Below are 21,838 nucleotides of genomic sequence, written 5' to 3'. Positions count from 1 at the left end.
GACCTTTCGGCGCTACGTTACGCCATTATCAAGTTGAAAAGTGAAAAAGTCACTTGCTTAGTCTACATCTCGTAGACCAAGCAATCAAACTTGCTAGTGGAATCGACCAATGTTTTCGGATAGCGCAGCTTTGAAACATGGTGCGTAACTTGTTGCATTCTTTTGCAAAACCTTCTTTGGTGGAAGATAGACGGTACGCACGGTTAACCATCGTGTTGACTAGGCCTTTCTTGTATCTGCTGTCGACGTGGCTTTGGAAATGGAGTGGCAGTCCGGTGTCGGTTGGTTTTCTGTAGACTTCTGTTGTTAGAGTGCCCCCACATCTTGTCAAAACTGTACAGAGGAACGGAATAGAGCCGTCATATTCAAGCGACTGAAAGTTTCAAAGTTATGAGGAAATGTAACAGCAAGTTTGATTGCTTAGTCTACGAGATAATATACATAAAGGACATCAAACCTTCTCTTAACACGCAAGCCGACTCCGTTCGCGCCAAACTATTTACGTGACACTTTCGTACATTTTTGTCTCTTATTGTGTTCCTTACCTTGGGAATTATACCCATTGGACCCGCAAATATTTTATGTATTGTTTCAAATTTTATATATTCGTTTTACACCTTATACGTTTTCCTGACGTTTTTACTTTTCATCTTGATAATGGCGTAACGTAGCGCCGAAACGTCGTTCACTTTTTAAAATGTTTTTTAAATGTATTTTAAAAATCTTTTAGCGTTGTTCCTGAATAATTTGCTTTGCCTCGCTAAATTTTTTGTTTTTGCTGCTTTTTGAAGCAAGGACGAACTCACCAATGATTCAGTTTCAATTTTTGTTTAGTCAATAGTGCATGCTAAAAAAGCGCAGCAATTCCTCAAGCGATATATCATAATAACCTATTTGGTTAAGTTCTATCCATCAATGGTGGGATATAGCTGTTGCCCGTTTATTCCAGTCTATATGGTTTTTCGCTAGTCTGGTCCAAGTCGAACCTCCAGTCGCTTCAACATGAGGTGGCTTACTGCGCTTTTCACAAATGTGCGAATTCTGAAGTTTAAAAGCCAACTGACGATTGTGTTTTTCGCCGTCGTCAATCATCTTAGCGGACCTCTTAGGAAACAAAACTTTACTTAAACGGGTTCAAAAGGTCATGATTTGTGATTTGTGATTGGTGGATTTCGATCCGTTTTGTGTGTTTCCATGTTTCAAGGTTCGTTGCTTGTGATTGTAATTATGATTGACGGAAGCGAAAAACGCAATTGTGAAGGCGGCTTTTGAGCTTTAGAGTTCACATTTTTGCTAAAAAGCGCAGTAAGCAACGACGACGGCGACGCCAGCGAGAACGGCAAAAGAAAAGCGATAGGTTTAGATTGGCAAAACAACAACCCTGCACGTGCATCACGCTTTTTTTGTACATTTCGTTGCCGTCACTGCACGACTACGCCGTGAAAATGCCTATTTTCACGTTTTGTGGAGAACGTGAACACTGATTCATTCTTTCAGAAAAAATAAATTGCCAACATTTGATAACCTGAACACGACGAAATATGCACGATAATGTTTGAAGAAGTGCGACTTCACTTTTTAAGTGACGTTTTCGCAGGCGTCGCCGTCGTTGTTGCTTAAGCTCTCTAATAGCATCACGTCAGCGTCTCAACGACGCCTTTTAGTATTTTGACGATCCAGCTTCTATATTTATTGTATTAAGCGGACTCCGTTGATGAGGATTTTGACTTGATTCAACCATCGCTGATCCAGCAATTAAGAAAAATCTTAGATGAATACCCAGACGACGGACAGGTCTTGAAGGTAAAGTAAACCTTTTTTGCCAATAGCAAATAACAAATGAATATTATTATGAAAAAAAAAACCGTAATCTTAGAGCGAAGTTGAAGTGTAAGGAACTATTCTCATTAGCAGCAAGCTTTGAGAGACTGGGGCTCAAGTTCATTAAAAATTTTTGCGCTTCTAAAAAGAAAGGTCCTTCTCCCTGCCTCCCTCTCAGGCGCTTCGTTTTCACGCAGAGGCGAGCGCGATATACGAGGGACTAGCGACGAAGCGCAAGGGTCCATATGGGAAGGAGAAAGCACAGTTGAGAGACCTCTGGGTACGAGGCAGTCCTTCTCCCATAATTTAATCCAGACAGATCTATTAAATTGACGCTGTATTCTATCCGTGTCATGTTGTAGTTCACAATTGCTCCAAACGATGTCACAATAATCAAATAATGGAAGATAATGTTTACTTTTTTCTTAGAGTAGTAATCTTTATACTGTTGACGGTTCCTCAATAATACCCACGCATTGCTCGGTAGACTAGTTGTGATGTCTTTTGTTTTTCATTTTCAAGGAACTTATTCAAAATGCGGAAGATGCGGATGCTACACAAGTCAAATTCCTGCACGACAAACACAGCTATGGAACGGATAAGCTCTATAATGAGGAACTGGCAAAATTTCAGGTACCGCCTTCTCAGTTCGTTTTCATCTTAAACATGACCAAAGTGAGTTTCGTAGATAGTCTATCACAATGACTTTCCAATCCACCCTGCTTGTCCTTTTTTTCAAGACAGCCCCCTAAATCACTACCGGCCTTCTCTAACTTTCCGACCTTCTTGCCTCAAACAAATTGCTCTTTTTTAATGTAGTCATTCTCACTTCCTTTATATGAGTAAATGGCCTGACAAACTCAACATCCCACGCCCAACCGCACCCACAACTCATGCCGATGCCGTCGTAAGCTTTTGATAAAGTTGCTAAATAAAGCTATATAGCTCGGTGGTCACTCTGTTGATGGCCACTTGACCATAGCGGGGGCTCTTGCTCTAGTCCTGGCAGATATATTCATCCTTGTTTCAAGGTCTTATAAACGGCCTTCTTCCCTACGGCCCTCTGTGTCTGTTCTCAAGATGAGCCTTTTGAAAAGGTTCGACTATAATTGAGACGTCATATCAAAGGTATACAAAAAAAATATGAGTTAAGCAACTTATATCCCTTTACTTCTATATAGGGTCCAGCACTTTATGCCTGCGACAACTCGAAATTTACCAAAGAAGATTGGAGAGGCATCCGTTTGGTCTGTGATAGCATCAAAGTGGAGGATCCCATGAAAGTCGGTCGCTTTGGTTTGGGATTCAAATCTGTTTTTCACATGACAGGTAACGCAAAATACCTTCCAGTTAAGCCAAAGATAAAAATTATTTTTCGGCGTTTTTTTTTTTATCTGTTGCGTTATCTGCTCCAAAAACGGTACAAAAGCGTGGCGACCAACAATCTGCCATGTCAGCGTTGCGCGAAACCACTTAGATGTCGTCATCCTGACAACGACATTACATTGAGGTGGTAGTTCATACGACTTACTCAAGGCTTACAAAAGTCGGTAGGTGGCCTGAATTGACGCAAAGCTGCTATGGTTGAAAAAAGGGAAGCTGTAGACTTTACAGGCTTTTGTATCTAAACTATTCAATATACCGTATTGAGACCTTATCAGTAGGAAAATGTCTTTAATAGATAGGTGTCGTCCCATTACAGTGGTGTCTGTTATAGAGAGGTGTCAGGATGGTGAGGTTCGAAAGTGATGCATATTGTTAAAGTTTAGTAATTTACTTATACGTACGTGGCTCTTTCTCAACTCAGATTTGCCAAGCTTGATCAGTGATTCGCGGATTGGCTTTATTGATCCTCATGGCGTTCATTTTTCGGACAGGCGTCGCATACGAACAGGGAAGTACTGGCGATTTGACGAAGACCGTGCGACCATCGATGCGTTTTCTGACCAATTCCTTCCTTACAAAGGCATATTTAACTGTACGGATGAAGTTTTCTCCCAGGGATTCTATGATGGAACTCTATTCCGTTTTCCCTTCAGACAGGAAACCTCGGACCTTTCAGAAACACTGTACAACGCAGATAAGATGACCACCTTGTTTGACAGTTTCAAAGCCGATGCTCCCTTAATACTCCTGTTTTTGCAGAGTCTGGAATCTGTTGAGCTTTATACCAGAGAGGAATCAGAGTCCAGCCCCAGAAGAATCTTTCAAGTGAAGATTGCGGAGAAATGCCTCAGAACAGTTCGTGGGAAGAGAAGGGAGTTTCTCAAAAAAATAACACCTGGTAAAGTGATGCCCGAACCAGTCACAGTGAGTTACCCATTGACCATTGAAACAATAAACTTCGAGACGCACTTGACAGAGCAACACTCATTCTTTGTTACAAACTACTTCTGTGGTGGGCAAGTATCTTCAACGTTCAAGAAATTGATGACAGATAAGGATCTGAGCTATCTCCCCACAGTAGGTGTTGCTATGGCATTGCCAGACGGGCCACAGTTGCAGACGCCTGATATCAAAGGCCACGTCTTTTGTTTCTTGCCGTTACCAGTCCAAACGAAAAGCTTAACTGGTTTGCCTGTGCACGTCAATGGTTTCTTCGCATTGAGTCAGAATAGGCGTTACATTAAGTCTCAAAATGCAGATCAAGAATATCGCCAGAAGGCAGGACGTAAGATGACTGATAAGTCCTTGCTATGGAACAAGTGTCTTCTCGAAGAAGCCCTTCCCAAGGTTTACGCCACCATGATTTTGGAAGCCATAAAGGAGAAGTCTGTTTTCATTTCCAGGACCGCAATCTATAAGTAAGTAACATGCCTAAATACAGCCCTAATCAACTTTGTTTGTCACTCAGTTTCTTTACTCCTGTAAAAGATTCATGTTCAATTGTACGATTCTCGAAAAAGAATCGCTTACTTGCGTTTACTTGAAAGATCTCAACGGGATATTTGGTGAAATAGAAAAAAGCAGCATGTTTTTCTATCTTCAACAGGAAGTGGAGCAAATGCAATTACTGTTTCTGAGTTGTTAGGTCAATATATTGACGTCTGTTGGATGGATAGAGACGTCTTCATTTTCTGTGCAGTTTTCGCGAACAAAGTCGTAGTCAGTAGTCCTGACTGAAGTTTTTTTTTATGGAAAAAAAAAAACACTTTTTTCAACTCCAACTTACGAAGACAGGATAAGATTAACAATGGACGATAATCCTTAAAATATGTTCAGAGAACATAACATAACATAACAGTTTGTCGAAATGAATTGACATTTAGTTGAAAAGCTACTGAGTTTTACAAAAGAATATTTGCAATAAAAAGATTGAATCCAACCCACTGAAAAAATTATATTGTATTAGAGTAAGACTATAACGCCTTCAAATATACTTGTAATTAAAGTGAAACTCTTACAAATCATTGTTATCTGGGGTTAGAGGATTTCTATACTCACTGTGCTGTGCGTATTAACTGAATAAGTATGGCAGGTCTGTCATAAAGCACCACCTACAGAGAAAGTGTGATCTCTTTTTGTTGTTGTTATTCATATAAAGAGGTATTGCTCATTCATGGTAAAGAAAACCGGGAGCCGCAATAAACACGCGCATTTTGTATCTCGTTTCAGAGCGTGGCCTGATATCAACATTATAGACAAGCAGTGGAAAGGGCTTGAGGAACCTTTATTTCGGTTGCTTTTGGCAAAGAACGTTGTTCACACAGAAGCAAAAGGTGGCAAATGGCTTGCAGTTTCAGAAGCGCTTTTTCAGCGTCGAACAGACCGCGACGAACATCAGCTGCTTCTTGAGGTTCTGCTATCAGTCGGTGTCCCTGCACTGTACCAAGTCATGTGCTGCAGGCTGTGGATGTCTATGCACCAGGTCAAAAGGAAATCACGCCTCCTCTGACACGACATGTATTAAGGAAGGTACCCTCATGCTACACCAGTCTTGATAAGACGGAGAAGTTGCTACTTCTCCAGTTCTGTCTCAGTGATCATCTTTTCGAAGATCTGAATAACCTAAAGCTTCTACCATTAGCCAACGGAACTTTTGCCAAATTTGACAGTCACACTTCCACAGTTTACATAACCTCTCCAGAACATCCTCAAGAACTGTTTCCAGACATACCTGAAAAATTTTTGCGGAAAGATTTAGAAGGAGATATTCTGCAAAACCTAAGAAGTGCAGCTTCTGAAGGTAGGCGTAATAATAACTAAAAAATCGTAATACAGAACGTTGGCATCACCCATGGGTGGTTTTCAGACGAAACCTGTCCCTAAATTAAAACTATACTAAACAATAAAAACACTAAGTACGTAAAATTGATAGCAAAAAGTACAAAGTCTCATTTTCTCTATCAAAATTATGCTAAAAGATGTAAAACAGCGTTTTTAAAAACTGCGAATACTTTCACTGTTTCTGACTTTAAGAGGAATATCGTTCCATTCTTTGAATAGAAGATATGAAGAACGTAGTTGGCCTTTACTACAACGAGGTCTATCATTTTTTAAATCACTGGCATGACGCGTTTGGTAATAGTGGACTGAAGACCCAGTGCTAAAATTGATGATTATGATCCGAAAGGCCATTAAAAGGTATTTTAAGAAATATTGACACGCCGATGAATGCCCCGTCGAACCCGAAGATTGATCCGCCTAAGTTCGAGAAGCGCCTGAGTAGATGAAGAGTGTACACAACGATGGAGAACAATCTTAGCTGCCTTATTGTGCAGTACCTGGAGAGAATCCATTAACACTTTATTATTCGTATCACATCAGATAATATCACAGTAATAAAAAAACGGTGATACCATGGCACTAACAAATACATTACGAGCATAGACTGGTAGTAGATGCTCAATCCTATGCAGATCGCCAAGTCTTTGATTAACCTTCTTGCTCACAAAATTAATATCAATGATTAGCCCAAAAGAGATTTTTGTTAATCATTATTCTCAAACACTTAAACGTAGATTCTCTTTCCAAGATACGGTAAGCTTAAAATGTTAGACTTGGACGTGTTGAGAGTAAGTTTCTTTTCTTCCAGCCAGGCCACATTCGTCGGGTCAGTATTTAGCTTGTGCTGCAAATATTCTAAGGAAGAGGAAGAATAGCTCAGCCCTGCGTCATCAGCAAATAAGGCAATAGATGCATACTGAAGGTTTTGTGGACATCATTAATGTACAGGAAAAGACAATAACGGCCCTAAAATGGACCATTGGGGCACAACCACAGTTACGCGTCGACTATTAGAAAGAGATCGACCCAATGAAGTCAGAAGGCGTCTCATAACATGTTATTTCTTCCGATATTAAGTTCAATTCGTACTTAGGAAGGCAAATATGAACTAATCCTAAATCGTGCCATCCGCTGGAGCACTTCTTTCTTGGCGTTTTAGTTTAGGTTTCTTTTCTTTGATAAAGGGCATTTTGCAAATAACGCAACTCAGCTTTCCACGGCATTTTTTCAGGGTTTGCATCGCCAAATGTTTATATTCGTTGAGACATTTTAAAAGGTTGCGGCATGTTTAGCCTAAATAACCCGCATCACAATAGAAAATCAATAACATTGCTAAGCGTTTTTTTTATTATTGTGTTTAAACACACTAGGACAAACTCAACTGCAACTCCTCAGAAGTCATCACGTACCTGAACTTCTTTGGCAGTCGCTTCCGCAAGACTGGAAGAAAGGCGACTCAATCTTGTGGTATCCGGATAGCCCCAGTCACCATCATCCTTCACGGACGTGGATTCAGTCGCTCTGGAATTATCTGCGACGCCATTTTACAACTGAGAGGGATATTCGCAAACTCGAAGGACTACCTCTGATCCCATTGAGTATGTCTCAAACACCTGTCGTCTCTCCCGCCCCAGCAGGACTGTTGTCAAACAGTTGAATGACGAATGCATTGATGAAATCTTGGCAACTGTGTTAAAAAGGCTCCGGGTTATTGTACTACATGGTCTGCCGACGTTCATAAGCTACCATCCAGGTGTTGTGGGAACCTATGTGAATTTACCAACTGTCCCGGGCGCTGTGAAAGCAATGATGACAACTGCCTCATCTTTGCCCTCAGGAAGATTTCTAGAAATTATTCAAAAAGAAGCTTCCACTAAAGAAAAGCTTGCTTTGAGATCATTTCTTGCAAATGTCCGACCATCTGACGTAGTAAAGGAGGGATATAGCGCCTTTTTTTGCTCCCTTCCCATTTTTGAGACTCTCTTCAAGAGGTTCGTTTCCAAGAATGATGGCCTAAGTGCTGCGCGTGCTAAGGCTCTTCCGGTTCCTCCACTGCATGATCTTATTGATATTTCAAACGACGATTCCAGGATTTTAGCACAACTCCTAAAAATCAAGATTCTACAGCCTATTGATGTTCTATGCAAAATGATCTTTCCGGACATAAATGAAGGACGCTACAATGACGAACAAATTGATAAGGTGATGTTCTACGTGCTTGGATGTTTTACAAATACTATCCTTCAAAATGATAGTTTCAAGCGGCAAGTACAAGCTTTATCCTTTGTCCCAAAGAAGAGAGAACGGGTTAGGGCGTCAGGTGTGTTTGATCCCAGAATCGAAACACTGAAAAGGATATTTGCCCAAGAAGACGTCTTTCCCGTCGGTGAGATGTACAATGAACCAACTACACTCGTTGTTTGGAGAAGCTTGGAATGAAAAACGAATCCAACGTCACTGCCAGAGACCTCTTCCACAGTGCTAATCAAATAAGCAGACTTTCACAACACCAAACAGCAATACAGAAGTCTAAGGCAATTTTACATCATCTGAACACTCATCCCAAGATGCTGAGGAAAACAGTCGATGGAAAAGAGCTGGGATTGTTACTGATGAAAATTCAGTGGCTGACACGATTGCGACAGAAAGCATCACTTTTTCCTCCTTCGCTTGCGTTGTGGAAAACTAAAGAAGGAGATGAATGCTTTTTCAAGCCAACCGAGCTGAAGAGCCCTGCACTCGTGAATCTCGTTGGAACTGTTAAGCCCGTTGTAGAACTAGAGCCATTAAATGAAGTTTCTGAGTACTTTGGCTGGCAAAAGCTCTCTCTTTCTAATGTTGCATTGCAGCTGCGAAATGTAATACATTGTTATTCCAAAGAAGAGAAACCATATTACATGGTTATATTAAACGAAATTTACTCCTTCCTCAGTCGTGGAAACTACCAAACCTTAAGTGAGGCATTTCAGAGAGCAGGAATCGTCAACTGGGTATGGAATGGAGATGGCTTTTCCTCCCCTGACCAAATGCTTTCCAGTAAACCACGAATTGATCTTGCGCCCTATATACGTCCTCTTCCCTCTGAGATGAAGACGTTCATCCACCTTTTTCATTGTTTTGGAGTTAAATCACAGAGTGATTCAACTATCCTATTGCACGTTCTCTACGCGATCAAAGAAAAGTATGACTCTGCACTGTCTTCATTATCAGTTTTTGAAGTACGTCACGACGTACAGTTATCTGTTGGCATATTAAACGAGTTGACACAAGAAGAATTACCACCAGATATTCAAGAGAGGATTGTGATTCCTGTTTACATAGAGGACAACACATATGTACGACTTGAACCAGTGGAGCGCTGCATGTACAGTGAAGACAGCGATTGGCTGATGAACGGAGGCGACGATGAAGATATGGACTACTTCTACGTGCACCCCAATGTTCCTCATCTCACTGCTCAACGTCTTGGTGTTCCTTCTCTTACAAATCGAATGTTGGATCCTGACGAGCTCTTCATAGGAGAAGAATTTGGCCAGCACGAAAAGCTTACTACTCGTCTTAACAAACTACTACGAGACTACACCGATGGATTTGCAGTGCCAAAAGAGCTAATTCAAAACGCAGATGATGCAGGTGCTACTGAGGTTAAATTTCTTTACGATGAGCGAACTAATCAGGATGCTATAACCTGCCTCCTTGACCAAGGGATGAAAGATTGTCATGGTCCCGCTTTATGGGTGTACAACGATGCAACGTTTAAAGATGAAGATTTCGTTAACATCACGAAACTAAATGAAACAACCAAAGCGCATGACACCGCAAAGATCGGCAGATTTGGACTTGGATTCAATGCAGTGTACAACCTGACAGATGTGCCCATGTTCGTAAGTAAGAACTTTTTGGCCATTTTTGATCCTCACACTTCCTTCCTGGGAAAAGTGATCAGAAACGTAAGAAGACCAGGAATTAAAATCAATCTCAACAAAAACGTCAAAAGGCTGAAAAAATTCAAAAATCAGTTTAAGCCCTTCAATGGCATCTTTGGCTGTGATTTACATCTTGATAAACAGGACAGCTCATTTGATGGAACCCTTTTTCGATTTCCACTGCGGACGAGAGATCAGGCTTCCGCGAGTGAAATTAAGAAGTTATGGTACAACCAAGAGGAGATGAGAGAATTGTTGCAAATGTTTCTCCAGGGGGCGAAGAATGTACTTCTTTTCACTCAAAATGTTCTAAGTGTGGGAATTTATCACTTGCCGAACACAGAAAGTCAAGATCCAGAACTTACATTGATGTTTCAGGTCACGAAATCGGCTTCCCATTCAGGAATCCTGAGAGAACTGTCGTTTACATTTACCCTTCCTCCAACTTCATTTAAGCTTACTCCAAAGGAAATTAGTTTTCTTCAACAGTGCAACTTCCTTCAAGCTTCATCAAAAAGCAAGATGATGGCACATGGCAAGAAAGTCGACCCCCCAAATTTTCCAAAGTCGTCCATGATAGTTGACGTCGAGTGCAGGCTAACAAAAAGTGGTTCTGATTTCTTTCATGACGGTTTTCATATGGAAAAGGCAACATGGCTCATTGTTTCGTCTATGGGGAATGGCCAAGCTCTGAAGTTTGCAAATGACGATGCCAGCCTTCTTCCATCAGCAGGAGTAGCCGTTCAGTTGCTTCCAACAGAGTGAAACTCTTTCTTGCCCTTGCCAGTTTCGAATACATTTAATGGTTTGGATGTCAAAGGCGCTATATTCTGTTACCTGCCACTACCAATTTACAGTGGCCTACCATTTCACATAAATGGAGCATTCGCCATGGCCTCGAATAGGCGGTTTTTACAAATAAAATTGAAAGAAGATAAGTCGTGTTACGGAGTGGAATGGAACAAGGTACTGCTGCAAGACTCCGTGACGTCTGCGCTCTTAGATCTTCTCGAAGGCATGAAAGGTCTTGTTCCCAAAGATGGCTCATACAAGTTCCATTGTTTATGGCCAAAGACGTCGGAAAACTGTTTGCCACTAGTAAGGTCCTTCTACACACAACTCAGCAGGGGTGGGTATCCTCTTTTCTCTAATGGAGAGCACTGGGCAGATATCAAGCAGGTCATTTTCCTTGATCCACATTTCCGAAAAAAAGTCCAGATTGGAGAGGCTGCAAATAAGGTTCTTAAAATGTGTCACAGAGGAAGAGAAATAGTCGTAGACCTACCTTCCGATATTTTGCATGCTTTTGAAAAGTTTGGCCAGGAGGAAGTAATCAATGCCAGAAGATATCGCAAGAACAGATTTTTTCGGGAAGTTCTCTTTCCAAACCTTCACATCCTTCCGGAGAATCTTAGAGATGTCCTCATTCTACATGCATTAGATGACAAAAGTGAGGAGTTCCATGACTTGCTAAGGCTGCACCCTTGTGTTCCATCTTCACCAACTGGCAATGTCTTGAATACTCCAAGCTCCTTCGTGCATCCCTACGGAGAAGCAGCCTCACTATTTTCCTCTGAAGATGGTAGATTTCCATATGGGACTAAGGAATCGTATGTTCACCCACAAAGGTTGGCCAAGCTTGTACAACTGGGAATGTTATCGAATGATCTTCCTTGGTCCGATCTTTTAGAACGAGCCGAGGGCATCCAAAAGCTTAATTCACTTAACAATAGAGAGGCATTGACGCGCATAACAGCACTGTTATCGTTTATGGAGAAGAAGTTAATTCGCCAAGAGAAACCTTCACCTCAGATTTCTGCTCGCTTGTTAAATACTAAATTTCTTCCCATTCTCCAGAAACCAAGAGAATTTCCTCTCCCTTGGAAGGGAGAAGAACTTGTAGAAAATTCACAGGTACTGCTGGCACCGAATGAAGCTTTTCTAGAAGAGAAAAAGTACTTAGTGTGCTGCACAGTACCATTAATTGGGGTTTCCGTTCCAAAGGAATTGAGATCCCTGTTAGATCTAGACAAAAAGGGAATTACATTGGATCAAGTGGTGCAACAACTGACGGCAGCAGTGTCCACAAACGTAGAGTTACTTAATGCTTCAGAGTACAAGGAACTAAGCCTGGTCTGTACCAGTCTTTATTCATGTCTTCAGAACTCTCTTGCTCGTTACAGTGATAAAATCATAGCATACCTTCAAGGAACAAGTTTTATTCTTGTCGGTAAAAGGTTTCTTTCTGTCAATCAGGTTGCATTTACATTGCCTGTTCATTGCTCCCCGTATCTGTTCCAAATTACGCATGAATTGGCTTTGTCTTTTACCCCATTACTGAAGGCGGCTGGTGTTATGACCAAATTTGATGAACAGGATTACATTTCAAGCCTACAGAAAATGAAGGAACAAGTCGGACAACAGCCCTTAGATAAGCAAAACCTTCAAGCTGCAATACATATCGCAACGCAACTCGGTGAAACTCTCGATCTCACCAAAACTAATAGGCAGCTGTGGAAAAAGGTATACCTCCCCAACTCTAAAGGAATAATGCACCCGGTATCTGAACTTTGTATTAGAGACTGTTCTTGGCTGCCAGACGAAGACGGAGTGAACTTTATTCATGACAACATTCCTTTACTGACTAGTAGGAATGTCGGAGTTAAATCACGAAAACAAGAAGCCCTGAGACCCCGTGCATATGGGATTCCCTTTGGGCAACGAGAGAAACTCGCAAACCGTTTAAAACGCATTCTAACAGGTTATCCTTGTGAAAAAGAAATTTTGAAAGAGCTCCTTCAAAATGCGGATGATGCACAAGCAACTGAGGTTTGGTTCATTAAAGACCCTCGACACCACCCAGACGAAAGAGTTTTTGAAGACATTTGGAAGCCTTTGCAAGGTCCTGCATTGTGTGTGTATAACAACAAACCTTTCAGAAATGAAGACATTGATGGAATACGAAACCTTGGAGAGGGAAGTAAAGGAGATGATCCCAACAAGACTGGCCAGTATGGAGTTGGATTTAATGCTGTTTACCACTTGACTGATGTACCCTCTTTTATGACAAAAGGTGAGGATATTGGAGAGGTTTTGTGCGCATTTGACCCAAACGGCAGGTATGTTCCTAACGCTACACCTCAAGAACCCGGAATGCTTTTCAAGGACGTCACGCACCTAAGAAAGCGATTCCCTGACGTGTTTCCTTGCTACCTGGAGAACCATTTTCAAATTGAAAATGACACAATGTTCAGATTTCCTCTGAGGACAAAAAAGATGTCCGTGGTTTCTCAGATATCAAAAAGGGTTGTCACACTCGAGATATTAGACACAATGCTGGAGGACCTAAAAAAGGAACTGTTTGAAGTCCTCTTATTCATCAACAATGTAAAAAAGATCATCATCTGTGAGGTTCACAAACCTACCGGGGAACTTTATAATTTTTACTCTGTTGAGACTACAATGACAAAGGAGGATGAGGTCAAAAAGCAGGCGTTTAGGGAAAGGATCAAACAGGTTGGAACGTATTCCCTTCCAATTAATATTCCAGCAGCGAAAGTGTCTTATGTGCTGAATATCTCAGACAGTTTTCACAACCAAGAGAAATGGCTCATTGTGCAACAGGTGGGATTTCAGAAGGCGTTGAAAAAGAGTATAGTTAATGCCTTCAAGAGAAACGAGCTGGGAATGCTTCCACGTGGTGGCGTTGCCTGTATTTTAGAAAAGAATTCAAAAGACCATGAAGAGCGAGGAAAGAAAGCCTACTGTTTTCTTCCACTTCCATTTGAAGCAGATCTACCAGTGCACATCAACGCGCATTTTGCACTGGACCACGAAGCAAGGCGAAATTTGTGGAAAGACGAAGGGGGTGGATATCGCAGTGACTGGAACAATGCCTTACTAGGAGATGTGGTGGCCTCATGCTATCTCACGCTATTAACTGAAGTGCGAGCTTTCCTTAAACTGCCCGTCTCTAAAGCCGGAAAACCTTGCACCTTAACGTGTTCCGAAGGTGAGGTTTTGCAAAGCATCAAAGCCTACGAAAGCATCTTTTCTTCCATTAAGTATAAGCACACCTCAAACTTATACCCAGTTACTCGTTCCGTTGTGTCAGACAACGGCTGTTCTTGATTACAGAAGTTCAGATGCTGCCAATAATAGTCTCTTGGAAGTGTTAAAGAAACTCGGTGTACCCGAACTAAACTATACTGTGCTGACAAACTTGGGCTCAGCAGTTCGGCTTGCACCTTTTTTGGTTTCTTCCCTGAAGGTTCCTTCCTCTCTGCTTACTGCCCTCCACCATAAGATTGAGAGAGACCCTCAGTCACCTAAAAGACTGGACGCCAAGGACTGTAAAGCAATTTTGGAGTACTTCAGTAGGAGTGTGGCCCACCTTCATGAGGCAGACAAAAGCAAACTGAAAAGGCTTCCTTTCTCCCTAGCGACGCATGGTGGCTTTGTACCACTTGATAGTGATCACCGTGTTTGTGTCCTTCCAGTTGGGATACCGAGAAAGGAAATTGAAAACTTAGAGCGTCACCTAAAGTTAGTCTTCACTGAGTCCTGGCCAGTTCTCTCAAATTTGTTCAAATTCCTGGATCTCGAGTGCGTCTCTGCCGTAGACGTGTACTGCGCTTACATTCTGCCAGCGTTTGAGATCTTCAGCCAAGAAGGGAGGCTAGTACACTTGGAGTATATTCGTAAATACCTTCTTTCAGAATTTTTAGCGGAGGATGACATGGAAAAACAAAGGCTTAGGAGCTGTTTGAAAGCAACTCCATTTATCCCCTCCATAAATGGAACGCTTCAAACTGCATCCTCATTCTACGACCCTGGCGTTAACGTTTTCCGCATAATACTCCCGCCAACCAATTTCCCTTTGAAACCACTTAATTCGCCAGAATGGTTAACGGTTTTAAGGACAATAGGTTTAATTCATCAGGTCTCCCATGATCACTTCAAGAAATTTGCAAGAGAGGTTGCACACGAAGCCACTACAGCGCAAACAAAGAGGACATTTGAGAAGTCACTAGTTCTAGTAAAACATCTTCTCCACCGACACAATGTAGTGGCTGAAGGTCTGTTACCTGCCATATCCGACATAACTTTTGTAAGCAGCGAGCGGGCAACAAAAGGTCTCCGAGAACTTTGCCCGCCATATCAGGGAATGAGGGATGACCAGATTCCATTCTGTGCATTCAAAGGGGCAGTTCCATCGGAGTATGCTGAAATTGTTTGGACACAGCCCCATTTACTTCCACGTTGAGCAGATCCAGTGACCTGTCGCCGTGAACTTAGCTGTCCCCCCAAAATGAGCACTGATAAATACTGCAAGACTTTTATTACTCAACTTCAAATTGTTGCAGAGCCATCTCTCAAACTTGTTGTTCGTCATTGTCAAGCCGTTTGTCACTCTCAAGAAAACAAGGATGACGCTAATATTTCCTCACTTGAGCAACGAACGACTTTAAAGGCAGTAATGGAACGCATTTACGAGTTCTTGCAGACCAAGCTGAACACAGGGAACGACGTGAGAAGCCTTCTGGTGAAAACCCCATGCGTTTTGGTCGAGCAAGGGAAGAGATTTATTCTTCCACAGCAGGTAGTGCTCGAATTGTATGAACATCTCGAAATCAAGCCCTTTCTATACAGTCTACCTCGAGAGTTTGGCAAGTTTCACGCTTTATTTCATGCTCTTGGCTGTTCCAAGTATGTCTCGATTGCCCACTACGCTATGGTGTTACAAATGCTGTACCTGAAATCAAACACCGACAAACTACATCCGAATGAGATGAAAGCATGCGTTAAAGCAGTGAAAGGTTTTTTTCAACTGCTTGAGGAAAGCACAGGAGAGTTGTCGAGCGTTCCACAGCTTTACCTTCCAGGAATCCCCTTAAGGGGAACGTCCTTAGTTCAGGCGGAGGGAGTTATACCAGTGACATTACGACAGTCTTCGTCCTTGGTGTTCTTTGATGCCTCCCCATCCTTCCACGATCGTCTGCAGAATTTTGACCATCTTGTGCTTGACCTGAAGTCCATGAAAGTGACTTGTAGCTCTGCCATGACGAACCACAAAGAGCTAGTGATGAAATTGCCAACTGCATTACGACCCAAAATGCTATCCAGTTTGATTAAAGAAACACTCTCCTCGAGGAATGAGGTGTCAACTTTGTCAGTTGAAGCTATGAATTCTCTCATACACAAGCTGACCTGCCCACAGTTCATTGCTGCGATTGTGAGACTAATACGGGACGAGAACCAGAGTAGGAAGGATATAAACGACGCTGTTATTGCAGTGGTCGAGAGACGCCTTCGAAGAATTGATATCTGCATTGTAGAGAACCTCCAAAGTGTCTTACTTTGTGACGACAGTCCTATTCAGGGCAGCCAAAAGAGAGTATCTTCCTTCCTAGAAAGTAGTATTGTCTCAGATGAAGAGAAGTGGACGGTCTATCTCGATCTGTTATCGGTGATGAACGAAAACTTTGCACATATTTCCATACTTTCCGACGTAATTGTAAACGTTTTGGAGGGTCTTCTTGTAAAGAGAGCACTGATGGTCCCTCGTTTGTTGGATTGTGACCCCCGTGACATGTCTCGGTTACTAGATGCTTTTCATGTACCTTCGGATGACTCTTACGTTCTTCGGGAAGAAGTTGATATCTTTCCAAAAATTGGCACTTTTATTCCACTTGTAGACCATCACTTGTTAAACGACGCCTTTGAAGAATTTGAGCCTGGTGAATACGTTGGTTTTGAGCTCGAAGATCCAACTCTAAACCACGAGAGGGGTGTTCCAACTTACATCTATGCAAGAGTTGTCAGGGAAGTGACAGAGAAAAGCTTTTCTCTCTTGACGAAGAGATATAAAATCGACATTGACGGTGGCCAAGAGTTAGAAGTTGATGTGGCTGACCTTTATAAGTTCCATCGTTGGTCAACTATATCATCAACGATAGTAGTGTTTCAACCTCAAGAACGAAGCCCTCCTGAACGACGTATAAGCAGAAACCAACAAGACGTATTTGATGAGATCTCGAAACTTCTAGAAGATGCGTGGAAGTTGTCAGAGGAGAAACGTCGAAAAATTATCAAGCGGCTCTATCTGCAATGGCATCCTGACAAAAACGTGGATGATGAGGAATTCTGCACAGACGTTTGCAAGCATATCCAGAGTGAAACTTCGCGGATGGAAAGATGGGAGCCTCGAGGAAGTCAGCAAAGCTCAGACGTTGGCCCCAGCCGAGGTCAGCATGGCTCTTACGACCAGTTTTTTAATCGCTGGGGGGAACGCGCCAGGGAACATCACACACAGCGCGAAGGATACAGATCCAGACAGCAATCCTCTCGAAACTCTACCAGAGCGAGGAATCCTCAACCTGGAGAAGCCAGGCGATGGCTCAGCCAGGCTGAGGCTGATATAGCTGCAACGGAGAATGACATTTTCTACCAAAGACCCTCCTATGAATGGGCGTGTTTCAAATGCCACCAGGTAAGCTGAGAACTGTACGTGTTCCCTTGCTCCCTTTGCTCGCTTTGATCCTTTTTGCCCCCCTTTTGGCAAAGTATTTTCTTGAGTCGGCAACAAGTTTGCCTAGTGTCTCTTTCAACTTGAATGACTCGACAAGGTTTGGAAGCGGACCCCTAAGAATACTAATGGAGTGATGCATTGTCTGGGGTATGAGCTGTAAAACGTATTTTCCACTCCCATCATGTAGACAGTATTTGACACGAATGACCAAAAACATCGAGAAGCTTAGTATCGTCGTCTCTCTAAAGACTTCAGCAACTGACGAGGACTTAGAAGAAGATACTTATTTTGTAAATCGCAGAAGAAAACCAGTGTTTTAAAATTAAATGGAAAATATACAATACAATACATCTTTCTTAATTAGGAGAAGACAAAACATTTGTTCTGCTAAAGTGAAATAATTTTCGTCATAGGCGGCAGAGAAGGCTCTCAAAGCTGCACAATACGCCATAGATGTGGAGAGGACAAACGTACACAACTTGCTGCTTATTTGCCTAGAGTTAGATGACTCTGAATTGACCCAACTAGCGCGTCAGTTGGAATGCCTTGTGGTTAATTCTGCACGCATGCGCTATCCAGATAGAGTGTGCTTTCCCAAAATCCCAAACGAAGTGTACTCGGCTGACATGGCAGAAGAAGCCTTGCGGTTAGCGAAGAAGATCGTCCAGCGAGTTAAGAATCGATTAACCTAAGGTTTGTGCGATGGGGAAAATGATTCTAATGTATTGCTATAAAATGATGAACGTCGACATCACCTAAGCTAGGTAAGGAGCTTCTACGGTTCTGGGGAGGTAGCATTGTCAAACGGGAAAATAAAATTTATATTTGCTTTCAACGCGAAACTGAACGGTTACTTATCTTTCAATTATATTGCCCTTTCAGTTTACTCCAACAAATGTAGAGGTAGACGCGTTCAATTTTATACATATAAAAAATATGTCTCGTTAACTGTACTAACAAACACTTTTTTCCCTTTCTATAGGTCGTTTCGAAGCAACTGGTGATGCACTTTATTCAAGTGCAATCAGCATCCCAATTTAAACGTAGTGGTTTTAAAAAAACTAAACTTATTTATTTGATAGCTTAACTTTTAGTAGCACCGTAGACGATGCATACTTGAAAAGATTGAAGTTGAGCCAGAAATGATCATGAGAACAAAGTTTTTAGACACGGAGTGCCACCTATCAGCAACAAAAACACAATTTTTAATAGATAGTACAGTTGAGTATCCAGTCCATATCTGGACCCTCCCTCTCTGCCACGCAACAGAAAGAAAAGGGCCAGAAGTGAAATACGTTAAGGCCACGAAGTTGTTTAAGAAATTATCTTAAGAAATTATGTTTTGTATAGGTATTACATGTGCCTGACAAAACATCGTAATTCGATGAAATCAGTTTCCGATCGTCAACTTTTGGAAAGAAAAAATCAATCGACGGGGTCCGAACGTTTTGCCCTCTTTACTTATAGCTTAGTATAGTTGACTTCATATGATTATTACAGTTAACTAATAGCCACATACTAAATAGAAACCGTTAGAAAATTTGTAAAAGGTCAGAAAATCAGTAATGCTGTGATGCCATTTGGAGCAAGAAGAAATCTAACATCAGAAAGCTGAGAATAAATTCCGAGCTTCAGGCGAGAATCAAACTCCCGACGCTCCGAGTTCTAGTTGGAGTGCTCTTTTCCGTTGTATTTTCGCCATTAGGCATTTCAATATTGGACGCTCCGCAAATTATATGCACATCAGTAACTTAGCGTTAGCCAACTCAATACAGATAATTCCAGAATGTAGTCTATTACGCAAAAATTGCATAGCCCGGCATGAAGGAAGAATAAAACAGAGTCAAAACAAACTTTCTATTATTTTGGGTAGCTTCATTAATGCCTTTTGTTTCATATGTGGAGACCACGTTTTTGGATTTTATAGGCGTTTTCTTTAGGTTTGTGATTTCTTGATAGCTAATTTTCTTATTCCTCAATAAAAGTAAAAAATAGTAATGATACTGAAGATTCAAGGATACGGTGTCTAAAAGGGGAGAGAGTGGACCACGAGAGCAACATAACCTGCAACTGAGTTCTATTTTTCAGAGAAAACTTGTTGTTTCTTTTCACTCAGGTTTTGATCAGTACGCTAGAGAAGAAAGTACATAGCAGTTGCTCGTCCTTACGTCCAACCATTTCCTTCCTATAGCATTAAACACACACCATTTTTGTTAACTGTTAGGGAGACTTTTAAAAAATAAGTTGGATTTCTCAAATATACATTTAAATATAATTACACTCCTAGCTTTTTACAAATAAATCGTTGTTTTTTCCTTCATTTTCTCGTCCTTTTATTGTGTTTTATTTTAAAGGTACCATTTCGTCATTTTTACATTTCCTCGCCAATAACATTTTGCAAAAGTTGATTTTAAGGTGACGGAATTCAAATATAACTTATACTGAAATGTGCAGCCATTAAGGAATGATGAGTTCTTTTAGCCTTTTTAAATCCCAAAATAACGTGAATCGTTTAAAGCTTAGGCCCAAAATGAGAAGTGTGAGGTGTCCATGTGTTGGTAGTGCAAGGGTTGAGTTGTCCTGAGACCATACATCAAGCATTGAGCAATCTCATTTGTGGCTAAAACGAGTAGAGATGCATCTTTTTTAGCAACGGAAAAGCAAGTTTTAAAGTAACTTGTTTAAGGCAAGTTTTTTTTAAATGTCTCCTGTATATACATGCGTTATTGAGCGAACATGAGGTCAAGATAAGTGAACGAGGCCAATAACCAGCAGCCTTTAAGGGACAAGCTTAACGAAGTGGATTCTGTTTGCTTAAGACCATGAATACGGACGAGCGAGGATGAACTGTTATTAACTGTTATGTTCTAAGGAACTCTTTCGGGAAAATTCTTAGAGATTGCAATGGGAAACTAAGATCTAAGACCGCATTAAAAGGGGTTGAAATTTTGAAAATTTGCTGTTTTAAATGAACCATTAATTTATAGATGATTTTCTTGAACCTCCTCGAGCCTGGGAAGTATGTTGAAGAATTTCTACCAAATTCATTGTTTGTCTTGAATATCAGTTGTAGGCAAGTCAACTTATCTATATGCTGAAAATAGTAGTTTTAAAGTAGTTAAGGAAGAAATAAAACATTTAAATACGTAACACATGACTGAAAATCAGCAACCCTTTTATACATCTTTTATGAGAGAAAATGGCCCCTTTCTCACATAATTCAGTATTGACCAGGGCCTAGTTGTTCGAAGGCCGATTAGTGCTTAACCCGGGTTTCTTTTTCTTGTGTTCAAAAGCATTCTCTCGGGATAATTTTCTCCGTTATTTTTAGAGCTTTCAATCATCAACTTGTAGACAAAAAGAATTACACCTGAAATGCTTTCTAAGCTTTCAAATCTGAATTCAAATCTCGCACTAACCCTGGGTTATCTTAACTCAGCTTTGAACAACTAGGCCCTGAGGTAAATCTCGCTCATTTCGTGAGGAAATGGCTTGGCTAAACATAGAAATACACTAGAGTAGTACAGAGAACTTTTTTAACCGATCTGGCTTTTCTTTTCTCAAATTTCGATTGCTTCTATCCTCCCCTTATCGCAAAGTTTCTAGGTGCTCTCGGGTGAATTGACGGCATACAAGCGCGACGGAACGCTTTTTGCTAAGTTATGGCGTCGATATCTGTGGTGGAGTTTCACGACTTCACGAAAAGTCTCTCACCACGCCACGTTCGCGAGGATATCTGGGATGGATATAGAGATGCCCAAATCCTCGAGTGCGGCCCACATGTGTAACTGCGAAAAAGATCCTTTTCTTGGAAAGTGGATCCCCATTATGTCATAAAGCGATGCCTTGAATGAGAGGAAAGCCATACATTACGTTTCATGCTGTAATGATTCAAAGGCAGGAACGCTATGGCCACCAACAAGGCATAAGCTTGAATCAGTGAATCAGCGAAAACGAAGTTAATTCAAAAAAGGTATGTTAGAGGTATTATTTATAATTTATATAAAGTGACCGACGGCTCGTTTAGTTGAATTGCGTTCAATTCTGTCGCTTCGCTGAGCCTAACTGTATGCGCTGATCGTAATGTATTCCGAGAAACCTGTCGTTTTGAGTGACGATTTCTGCCAAATCAGTTGCTATATTATGGGGAAGGGTCGCAAATGTGCGAGCACCAATCAGATTTCACTTAAGCTCTGATAAAGATAGACAAAAGGTTGAAAGAACAGTCACACATTTTTCCATAATTTGTTAAATGAAAAAATATGAACAGGGCATACAACTATTTTAATTAACGATGCCGGATTTGAGCGACAGGACCTCAAGGTCATGTGGG

At 41.3% G+C, this 21,838-nt stretch overlaps 1 pseudogene; it reads left to right on the top strand.

The window, feature by feature from the left end:
* The first annotated feature begins 259 nt into the window (after positions 1-259).
* LOC140932141 (sacsin-like) lies at positions 260-19,814 on the top strand (annotated as a pseudogene).
* The last annotated feature ends 2,024 nt before the right edge of the window (positions 19,815-21,838 follow it).

This window comes from Porites lutea, chromosome 3 (genome assembly GCF_958299795.1).
Source record: "Porites lutea chromosome 3, jaPorLute2.1, whole genome shotgun sequence".
In the NCBI taxonomy this organism is placed as follows: domain Eukaryota; kingdom Metazoa; phylum Cnidaria; class Anthozoa; order Scleractinia; family Poritidae; genus Porites; species Porites lutea.
This window is presented reverse-complemented; position numbering and strand designations above follow the sequence as displayed.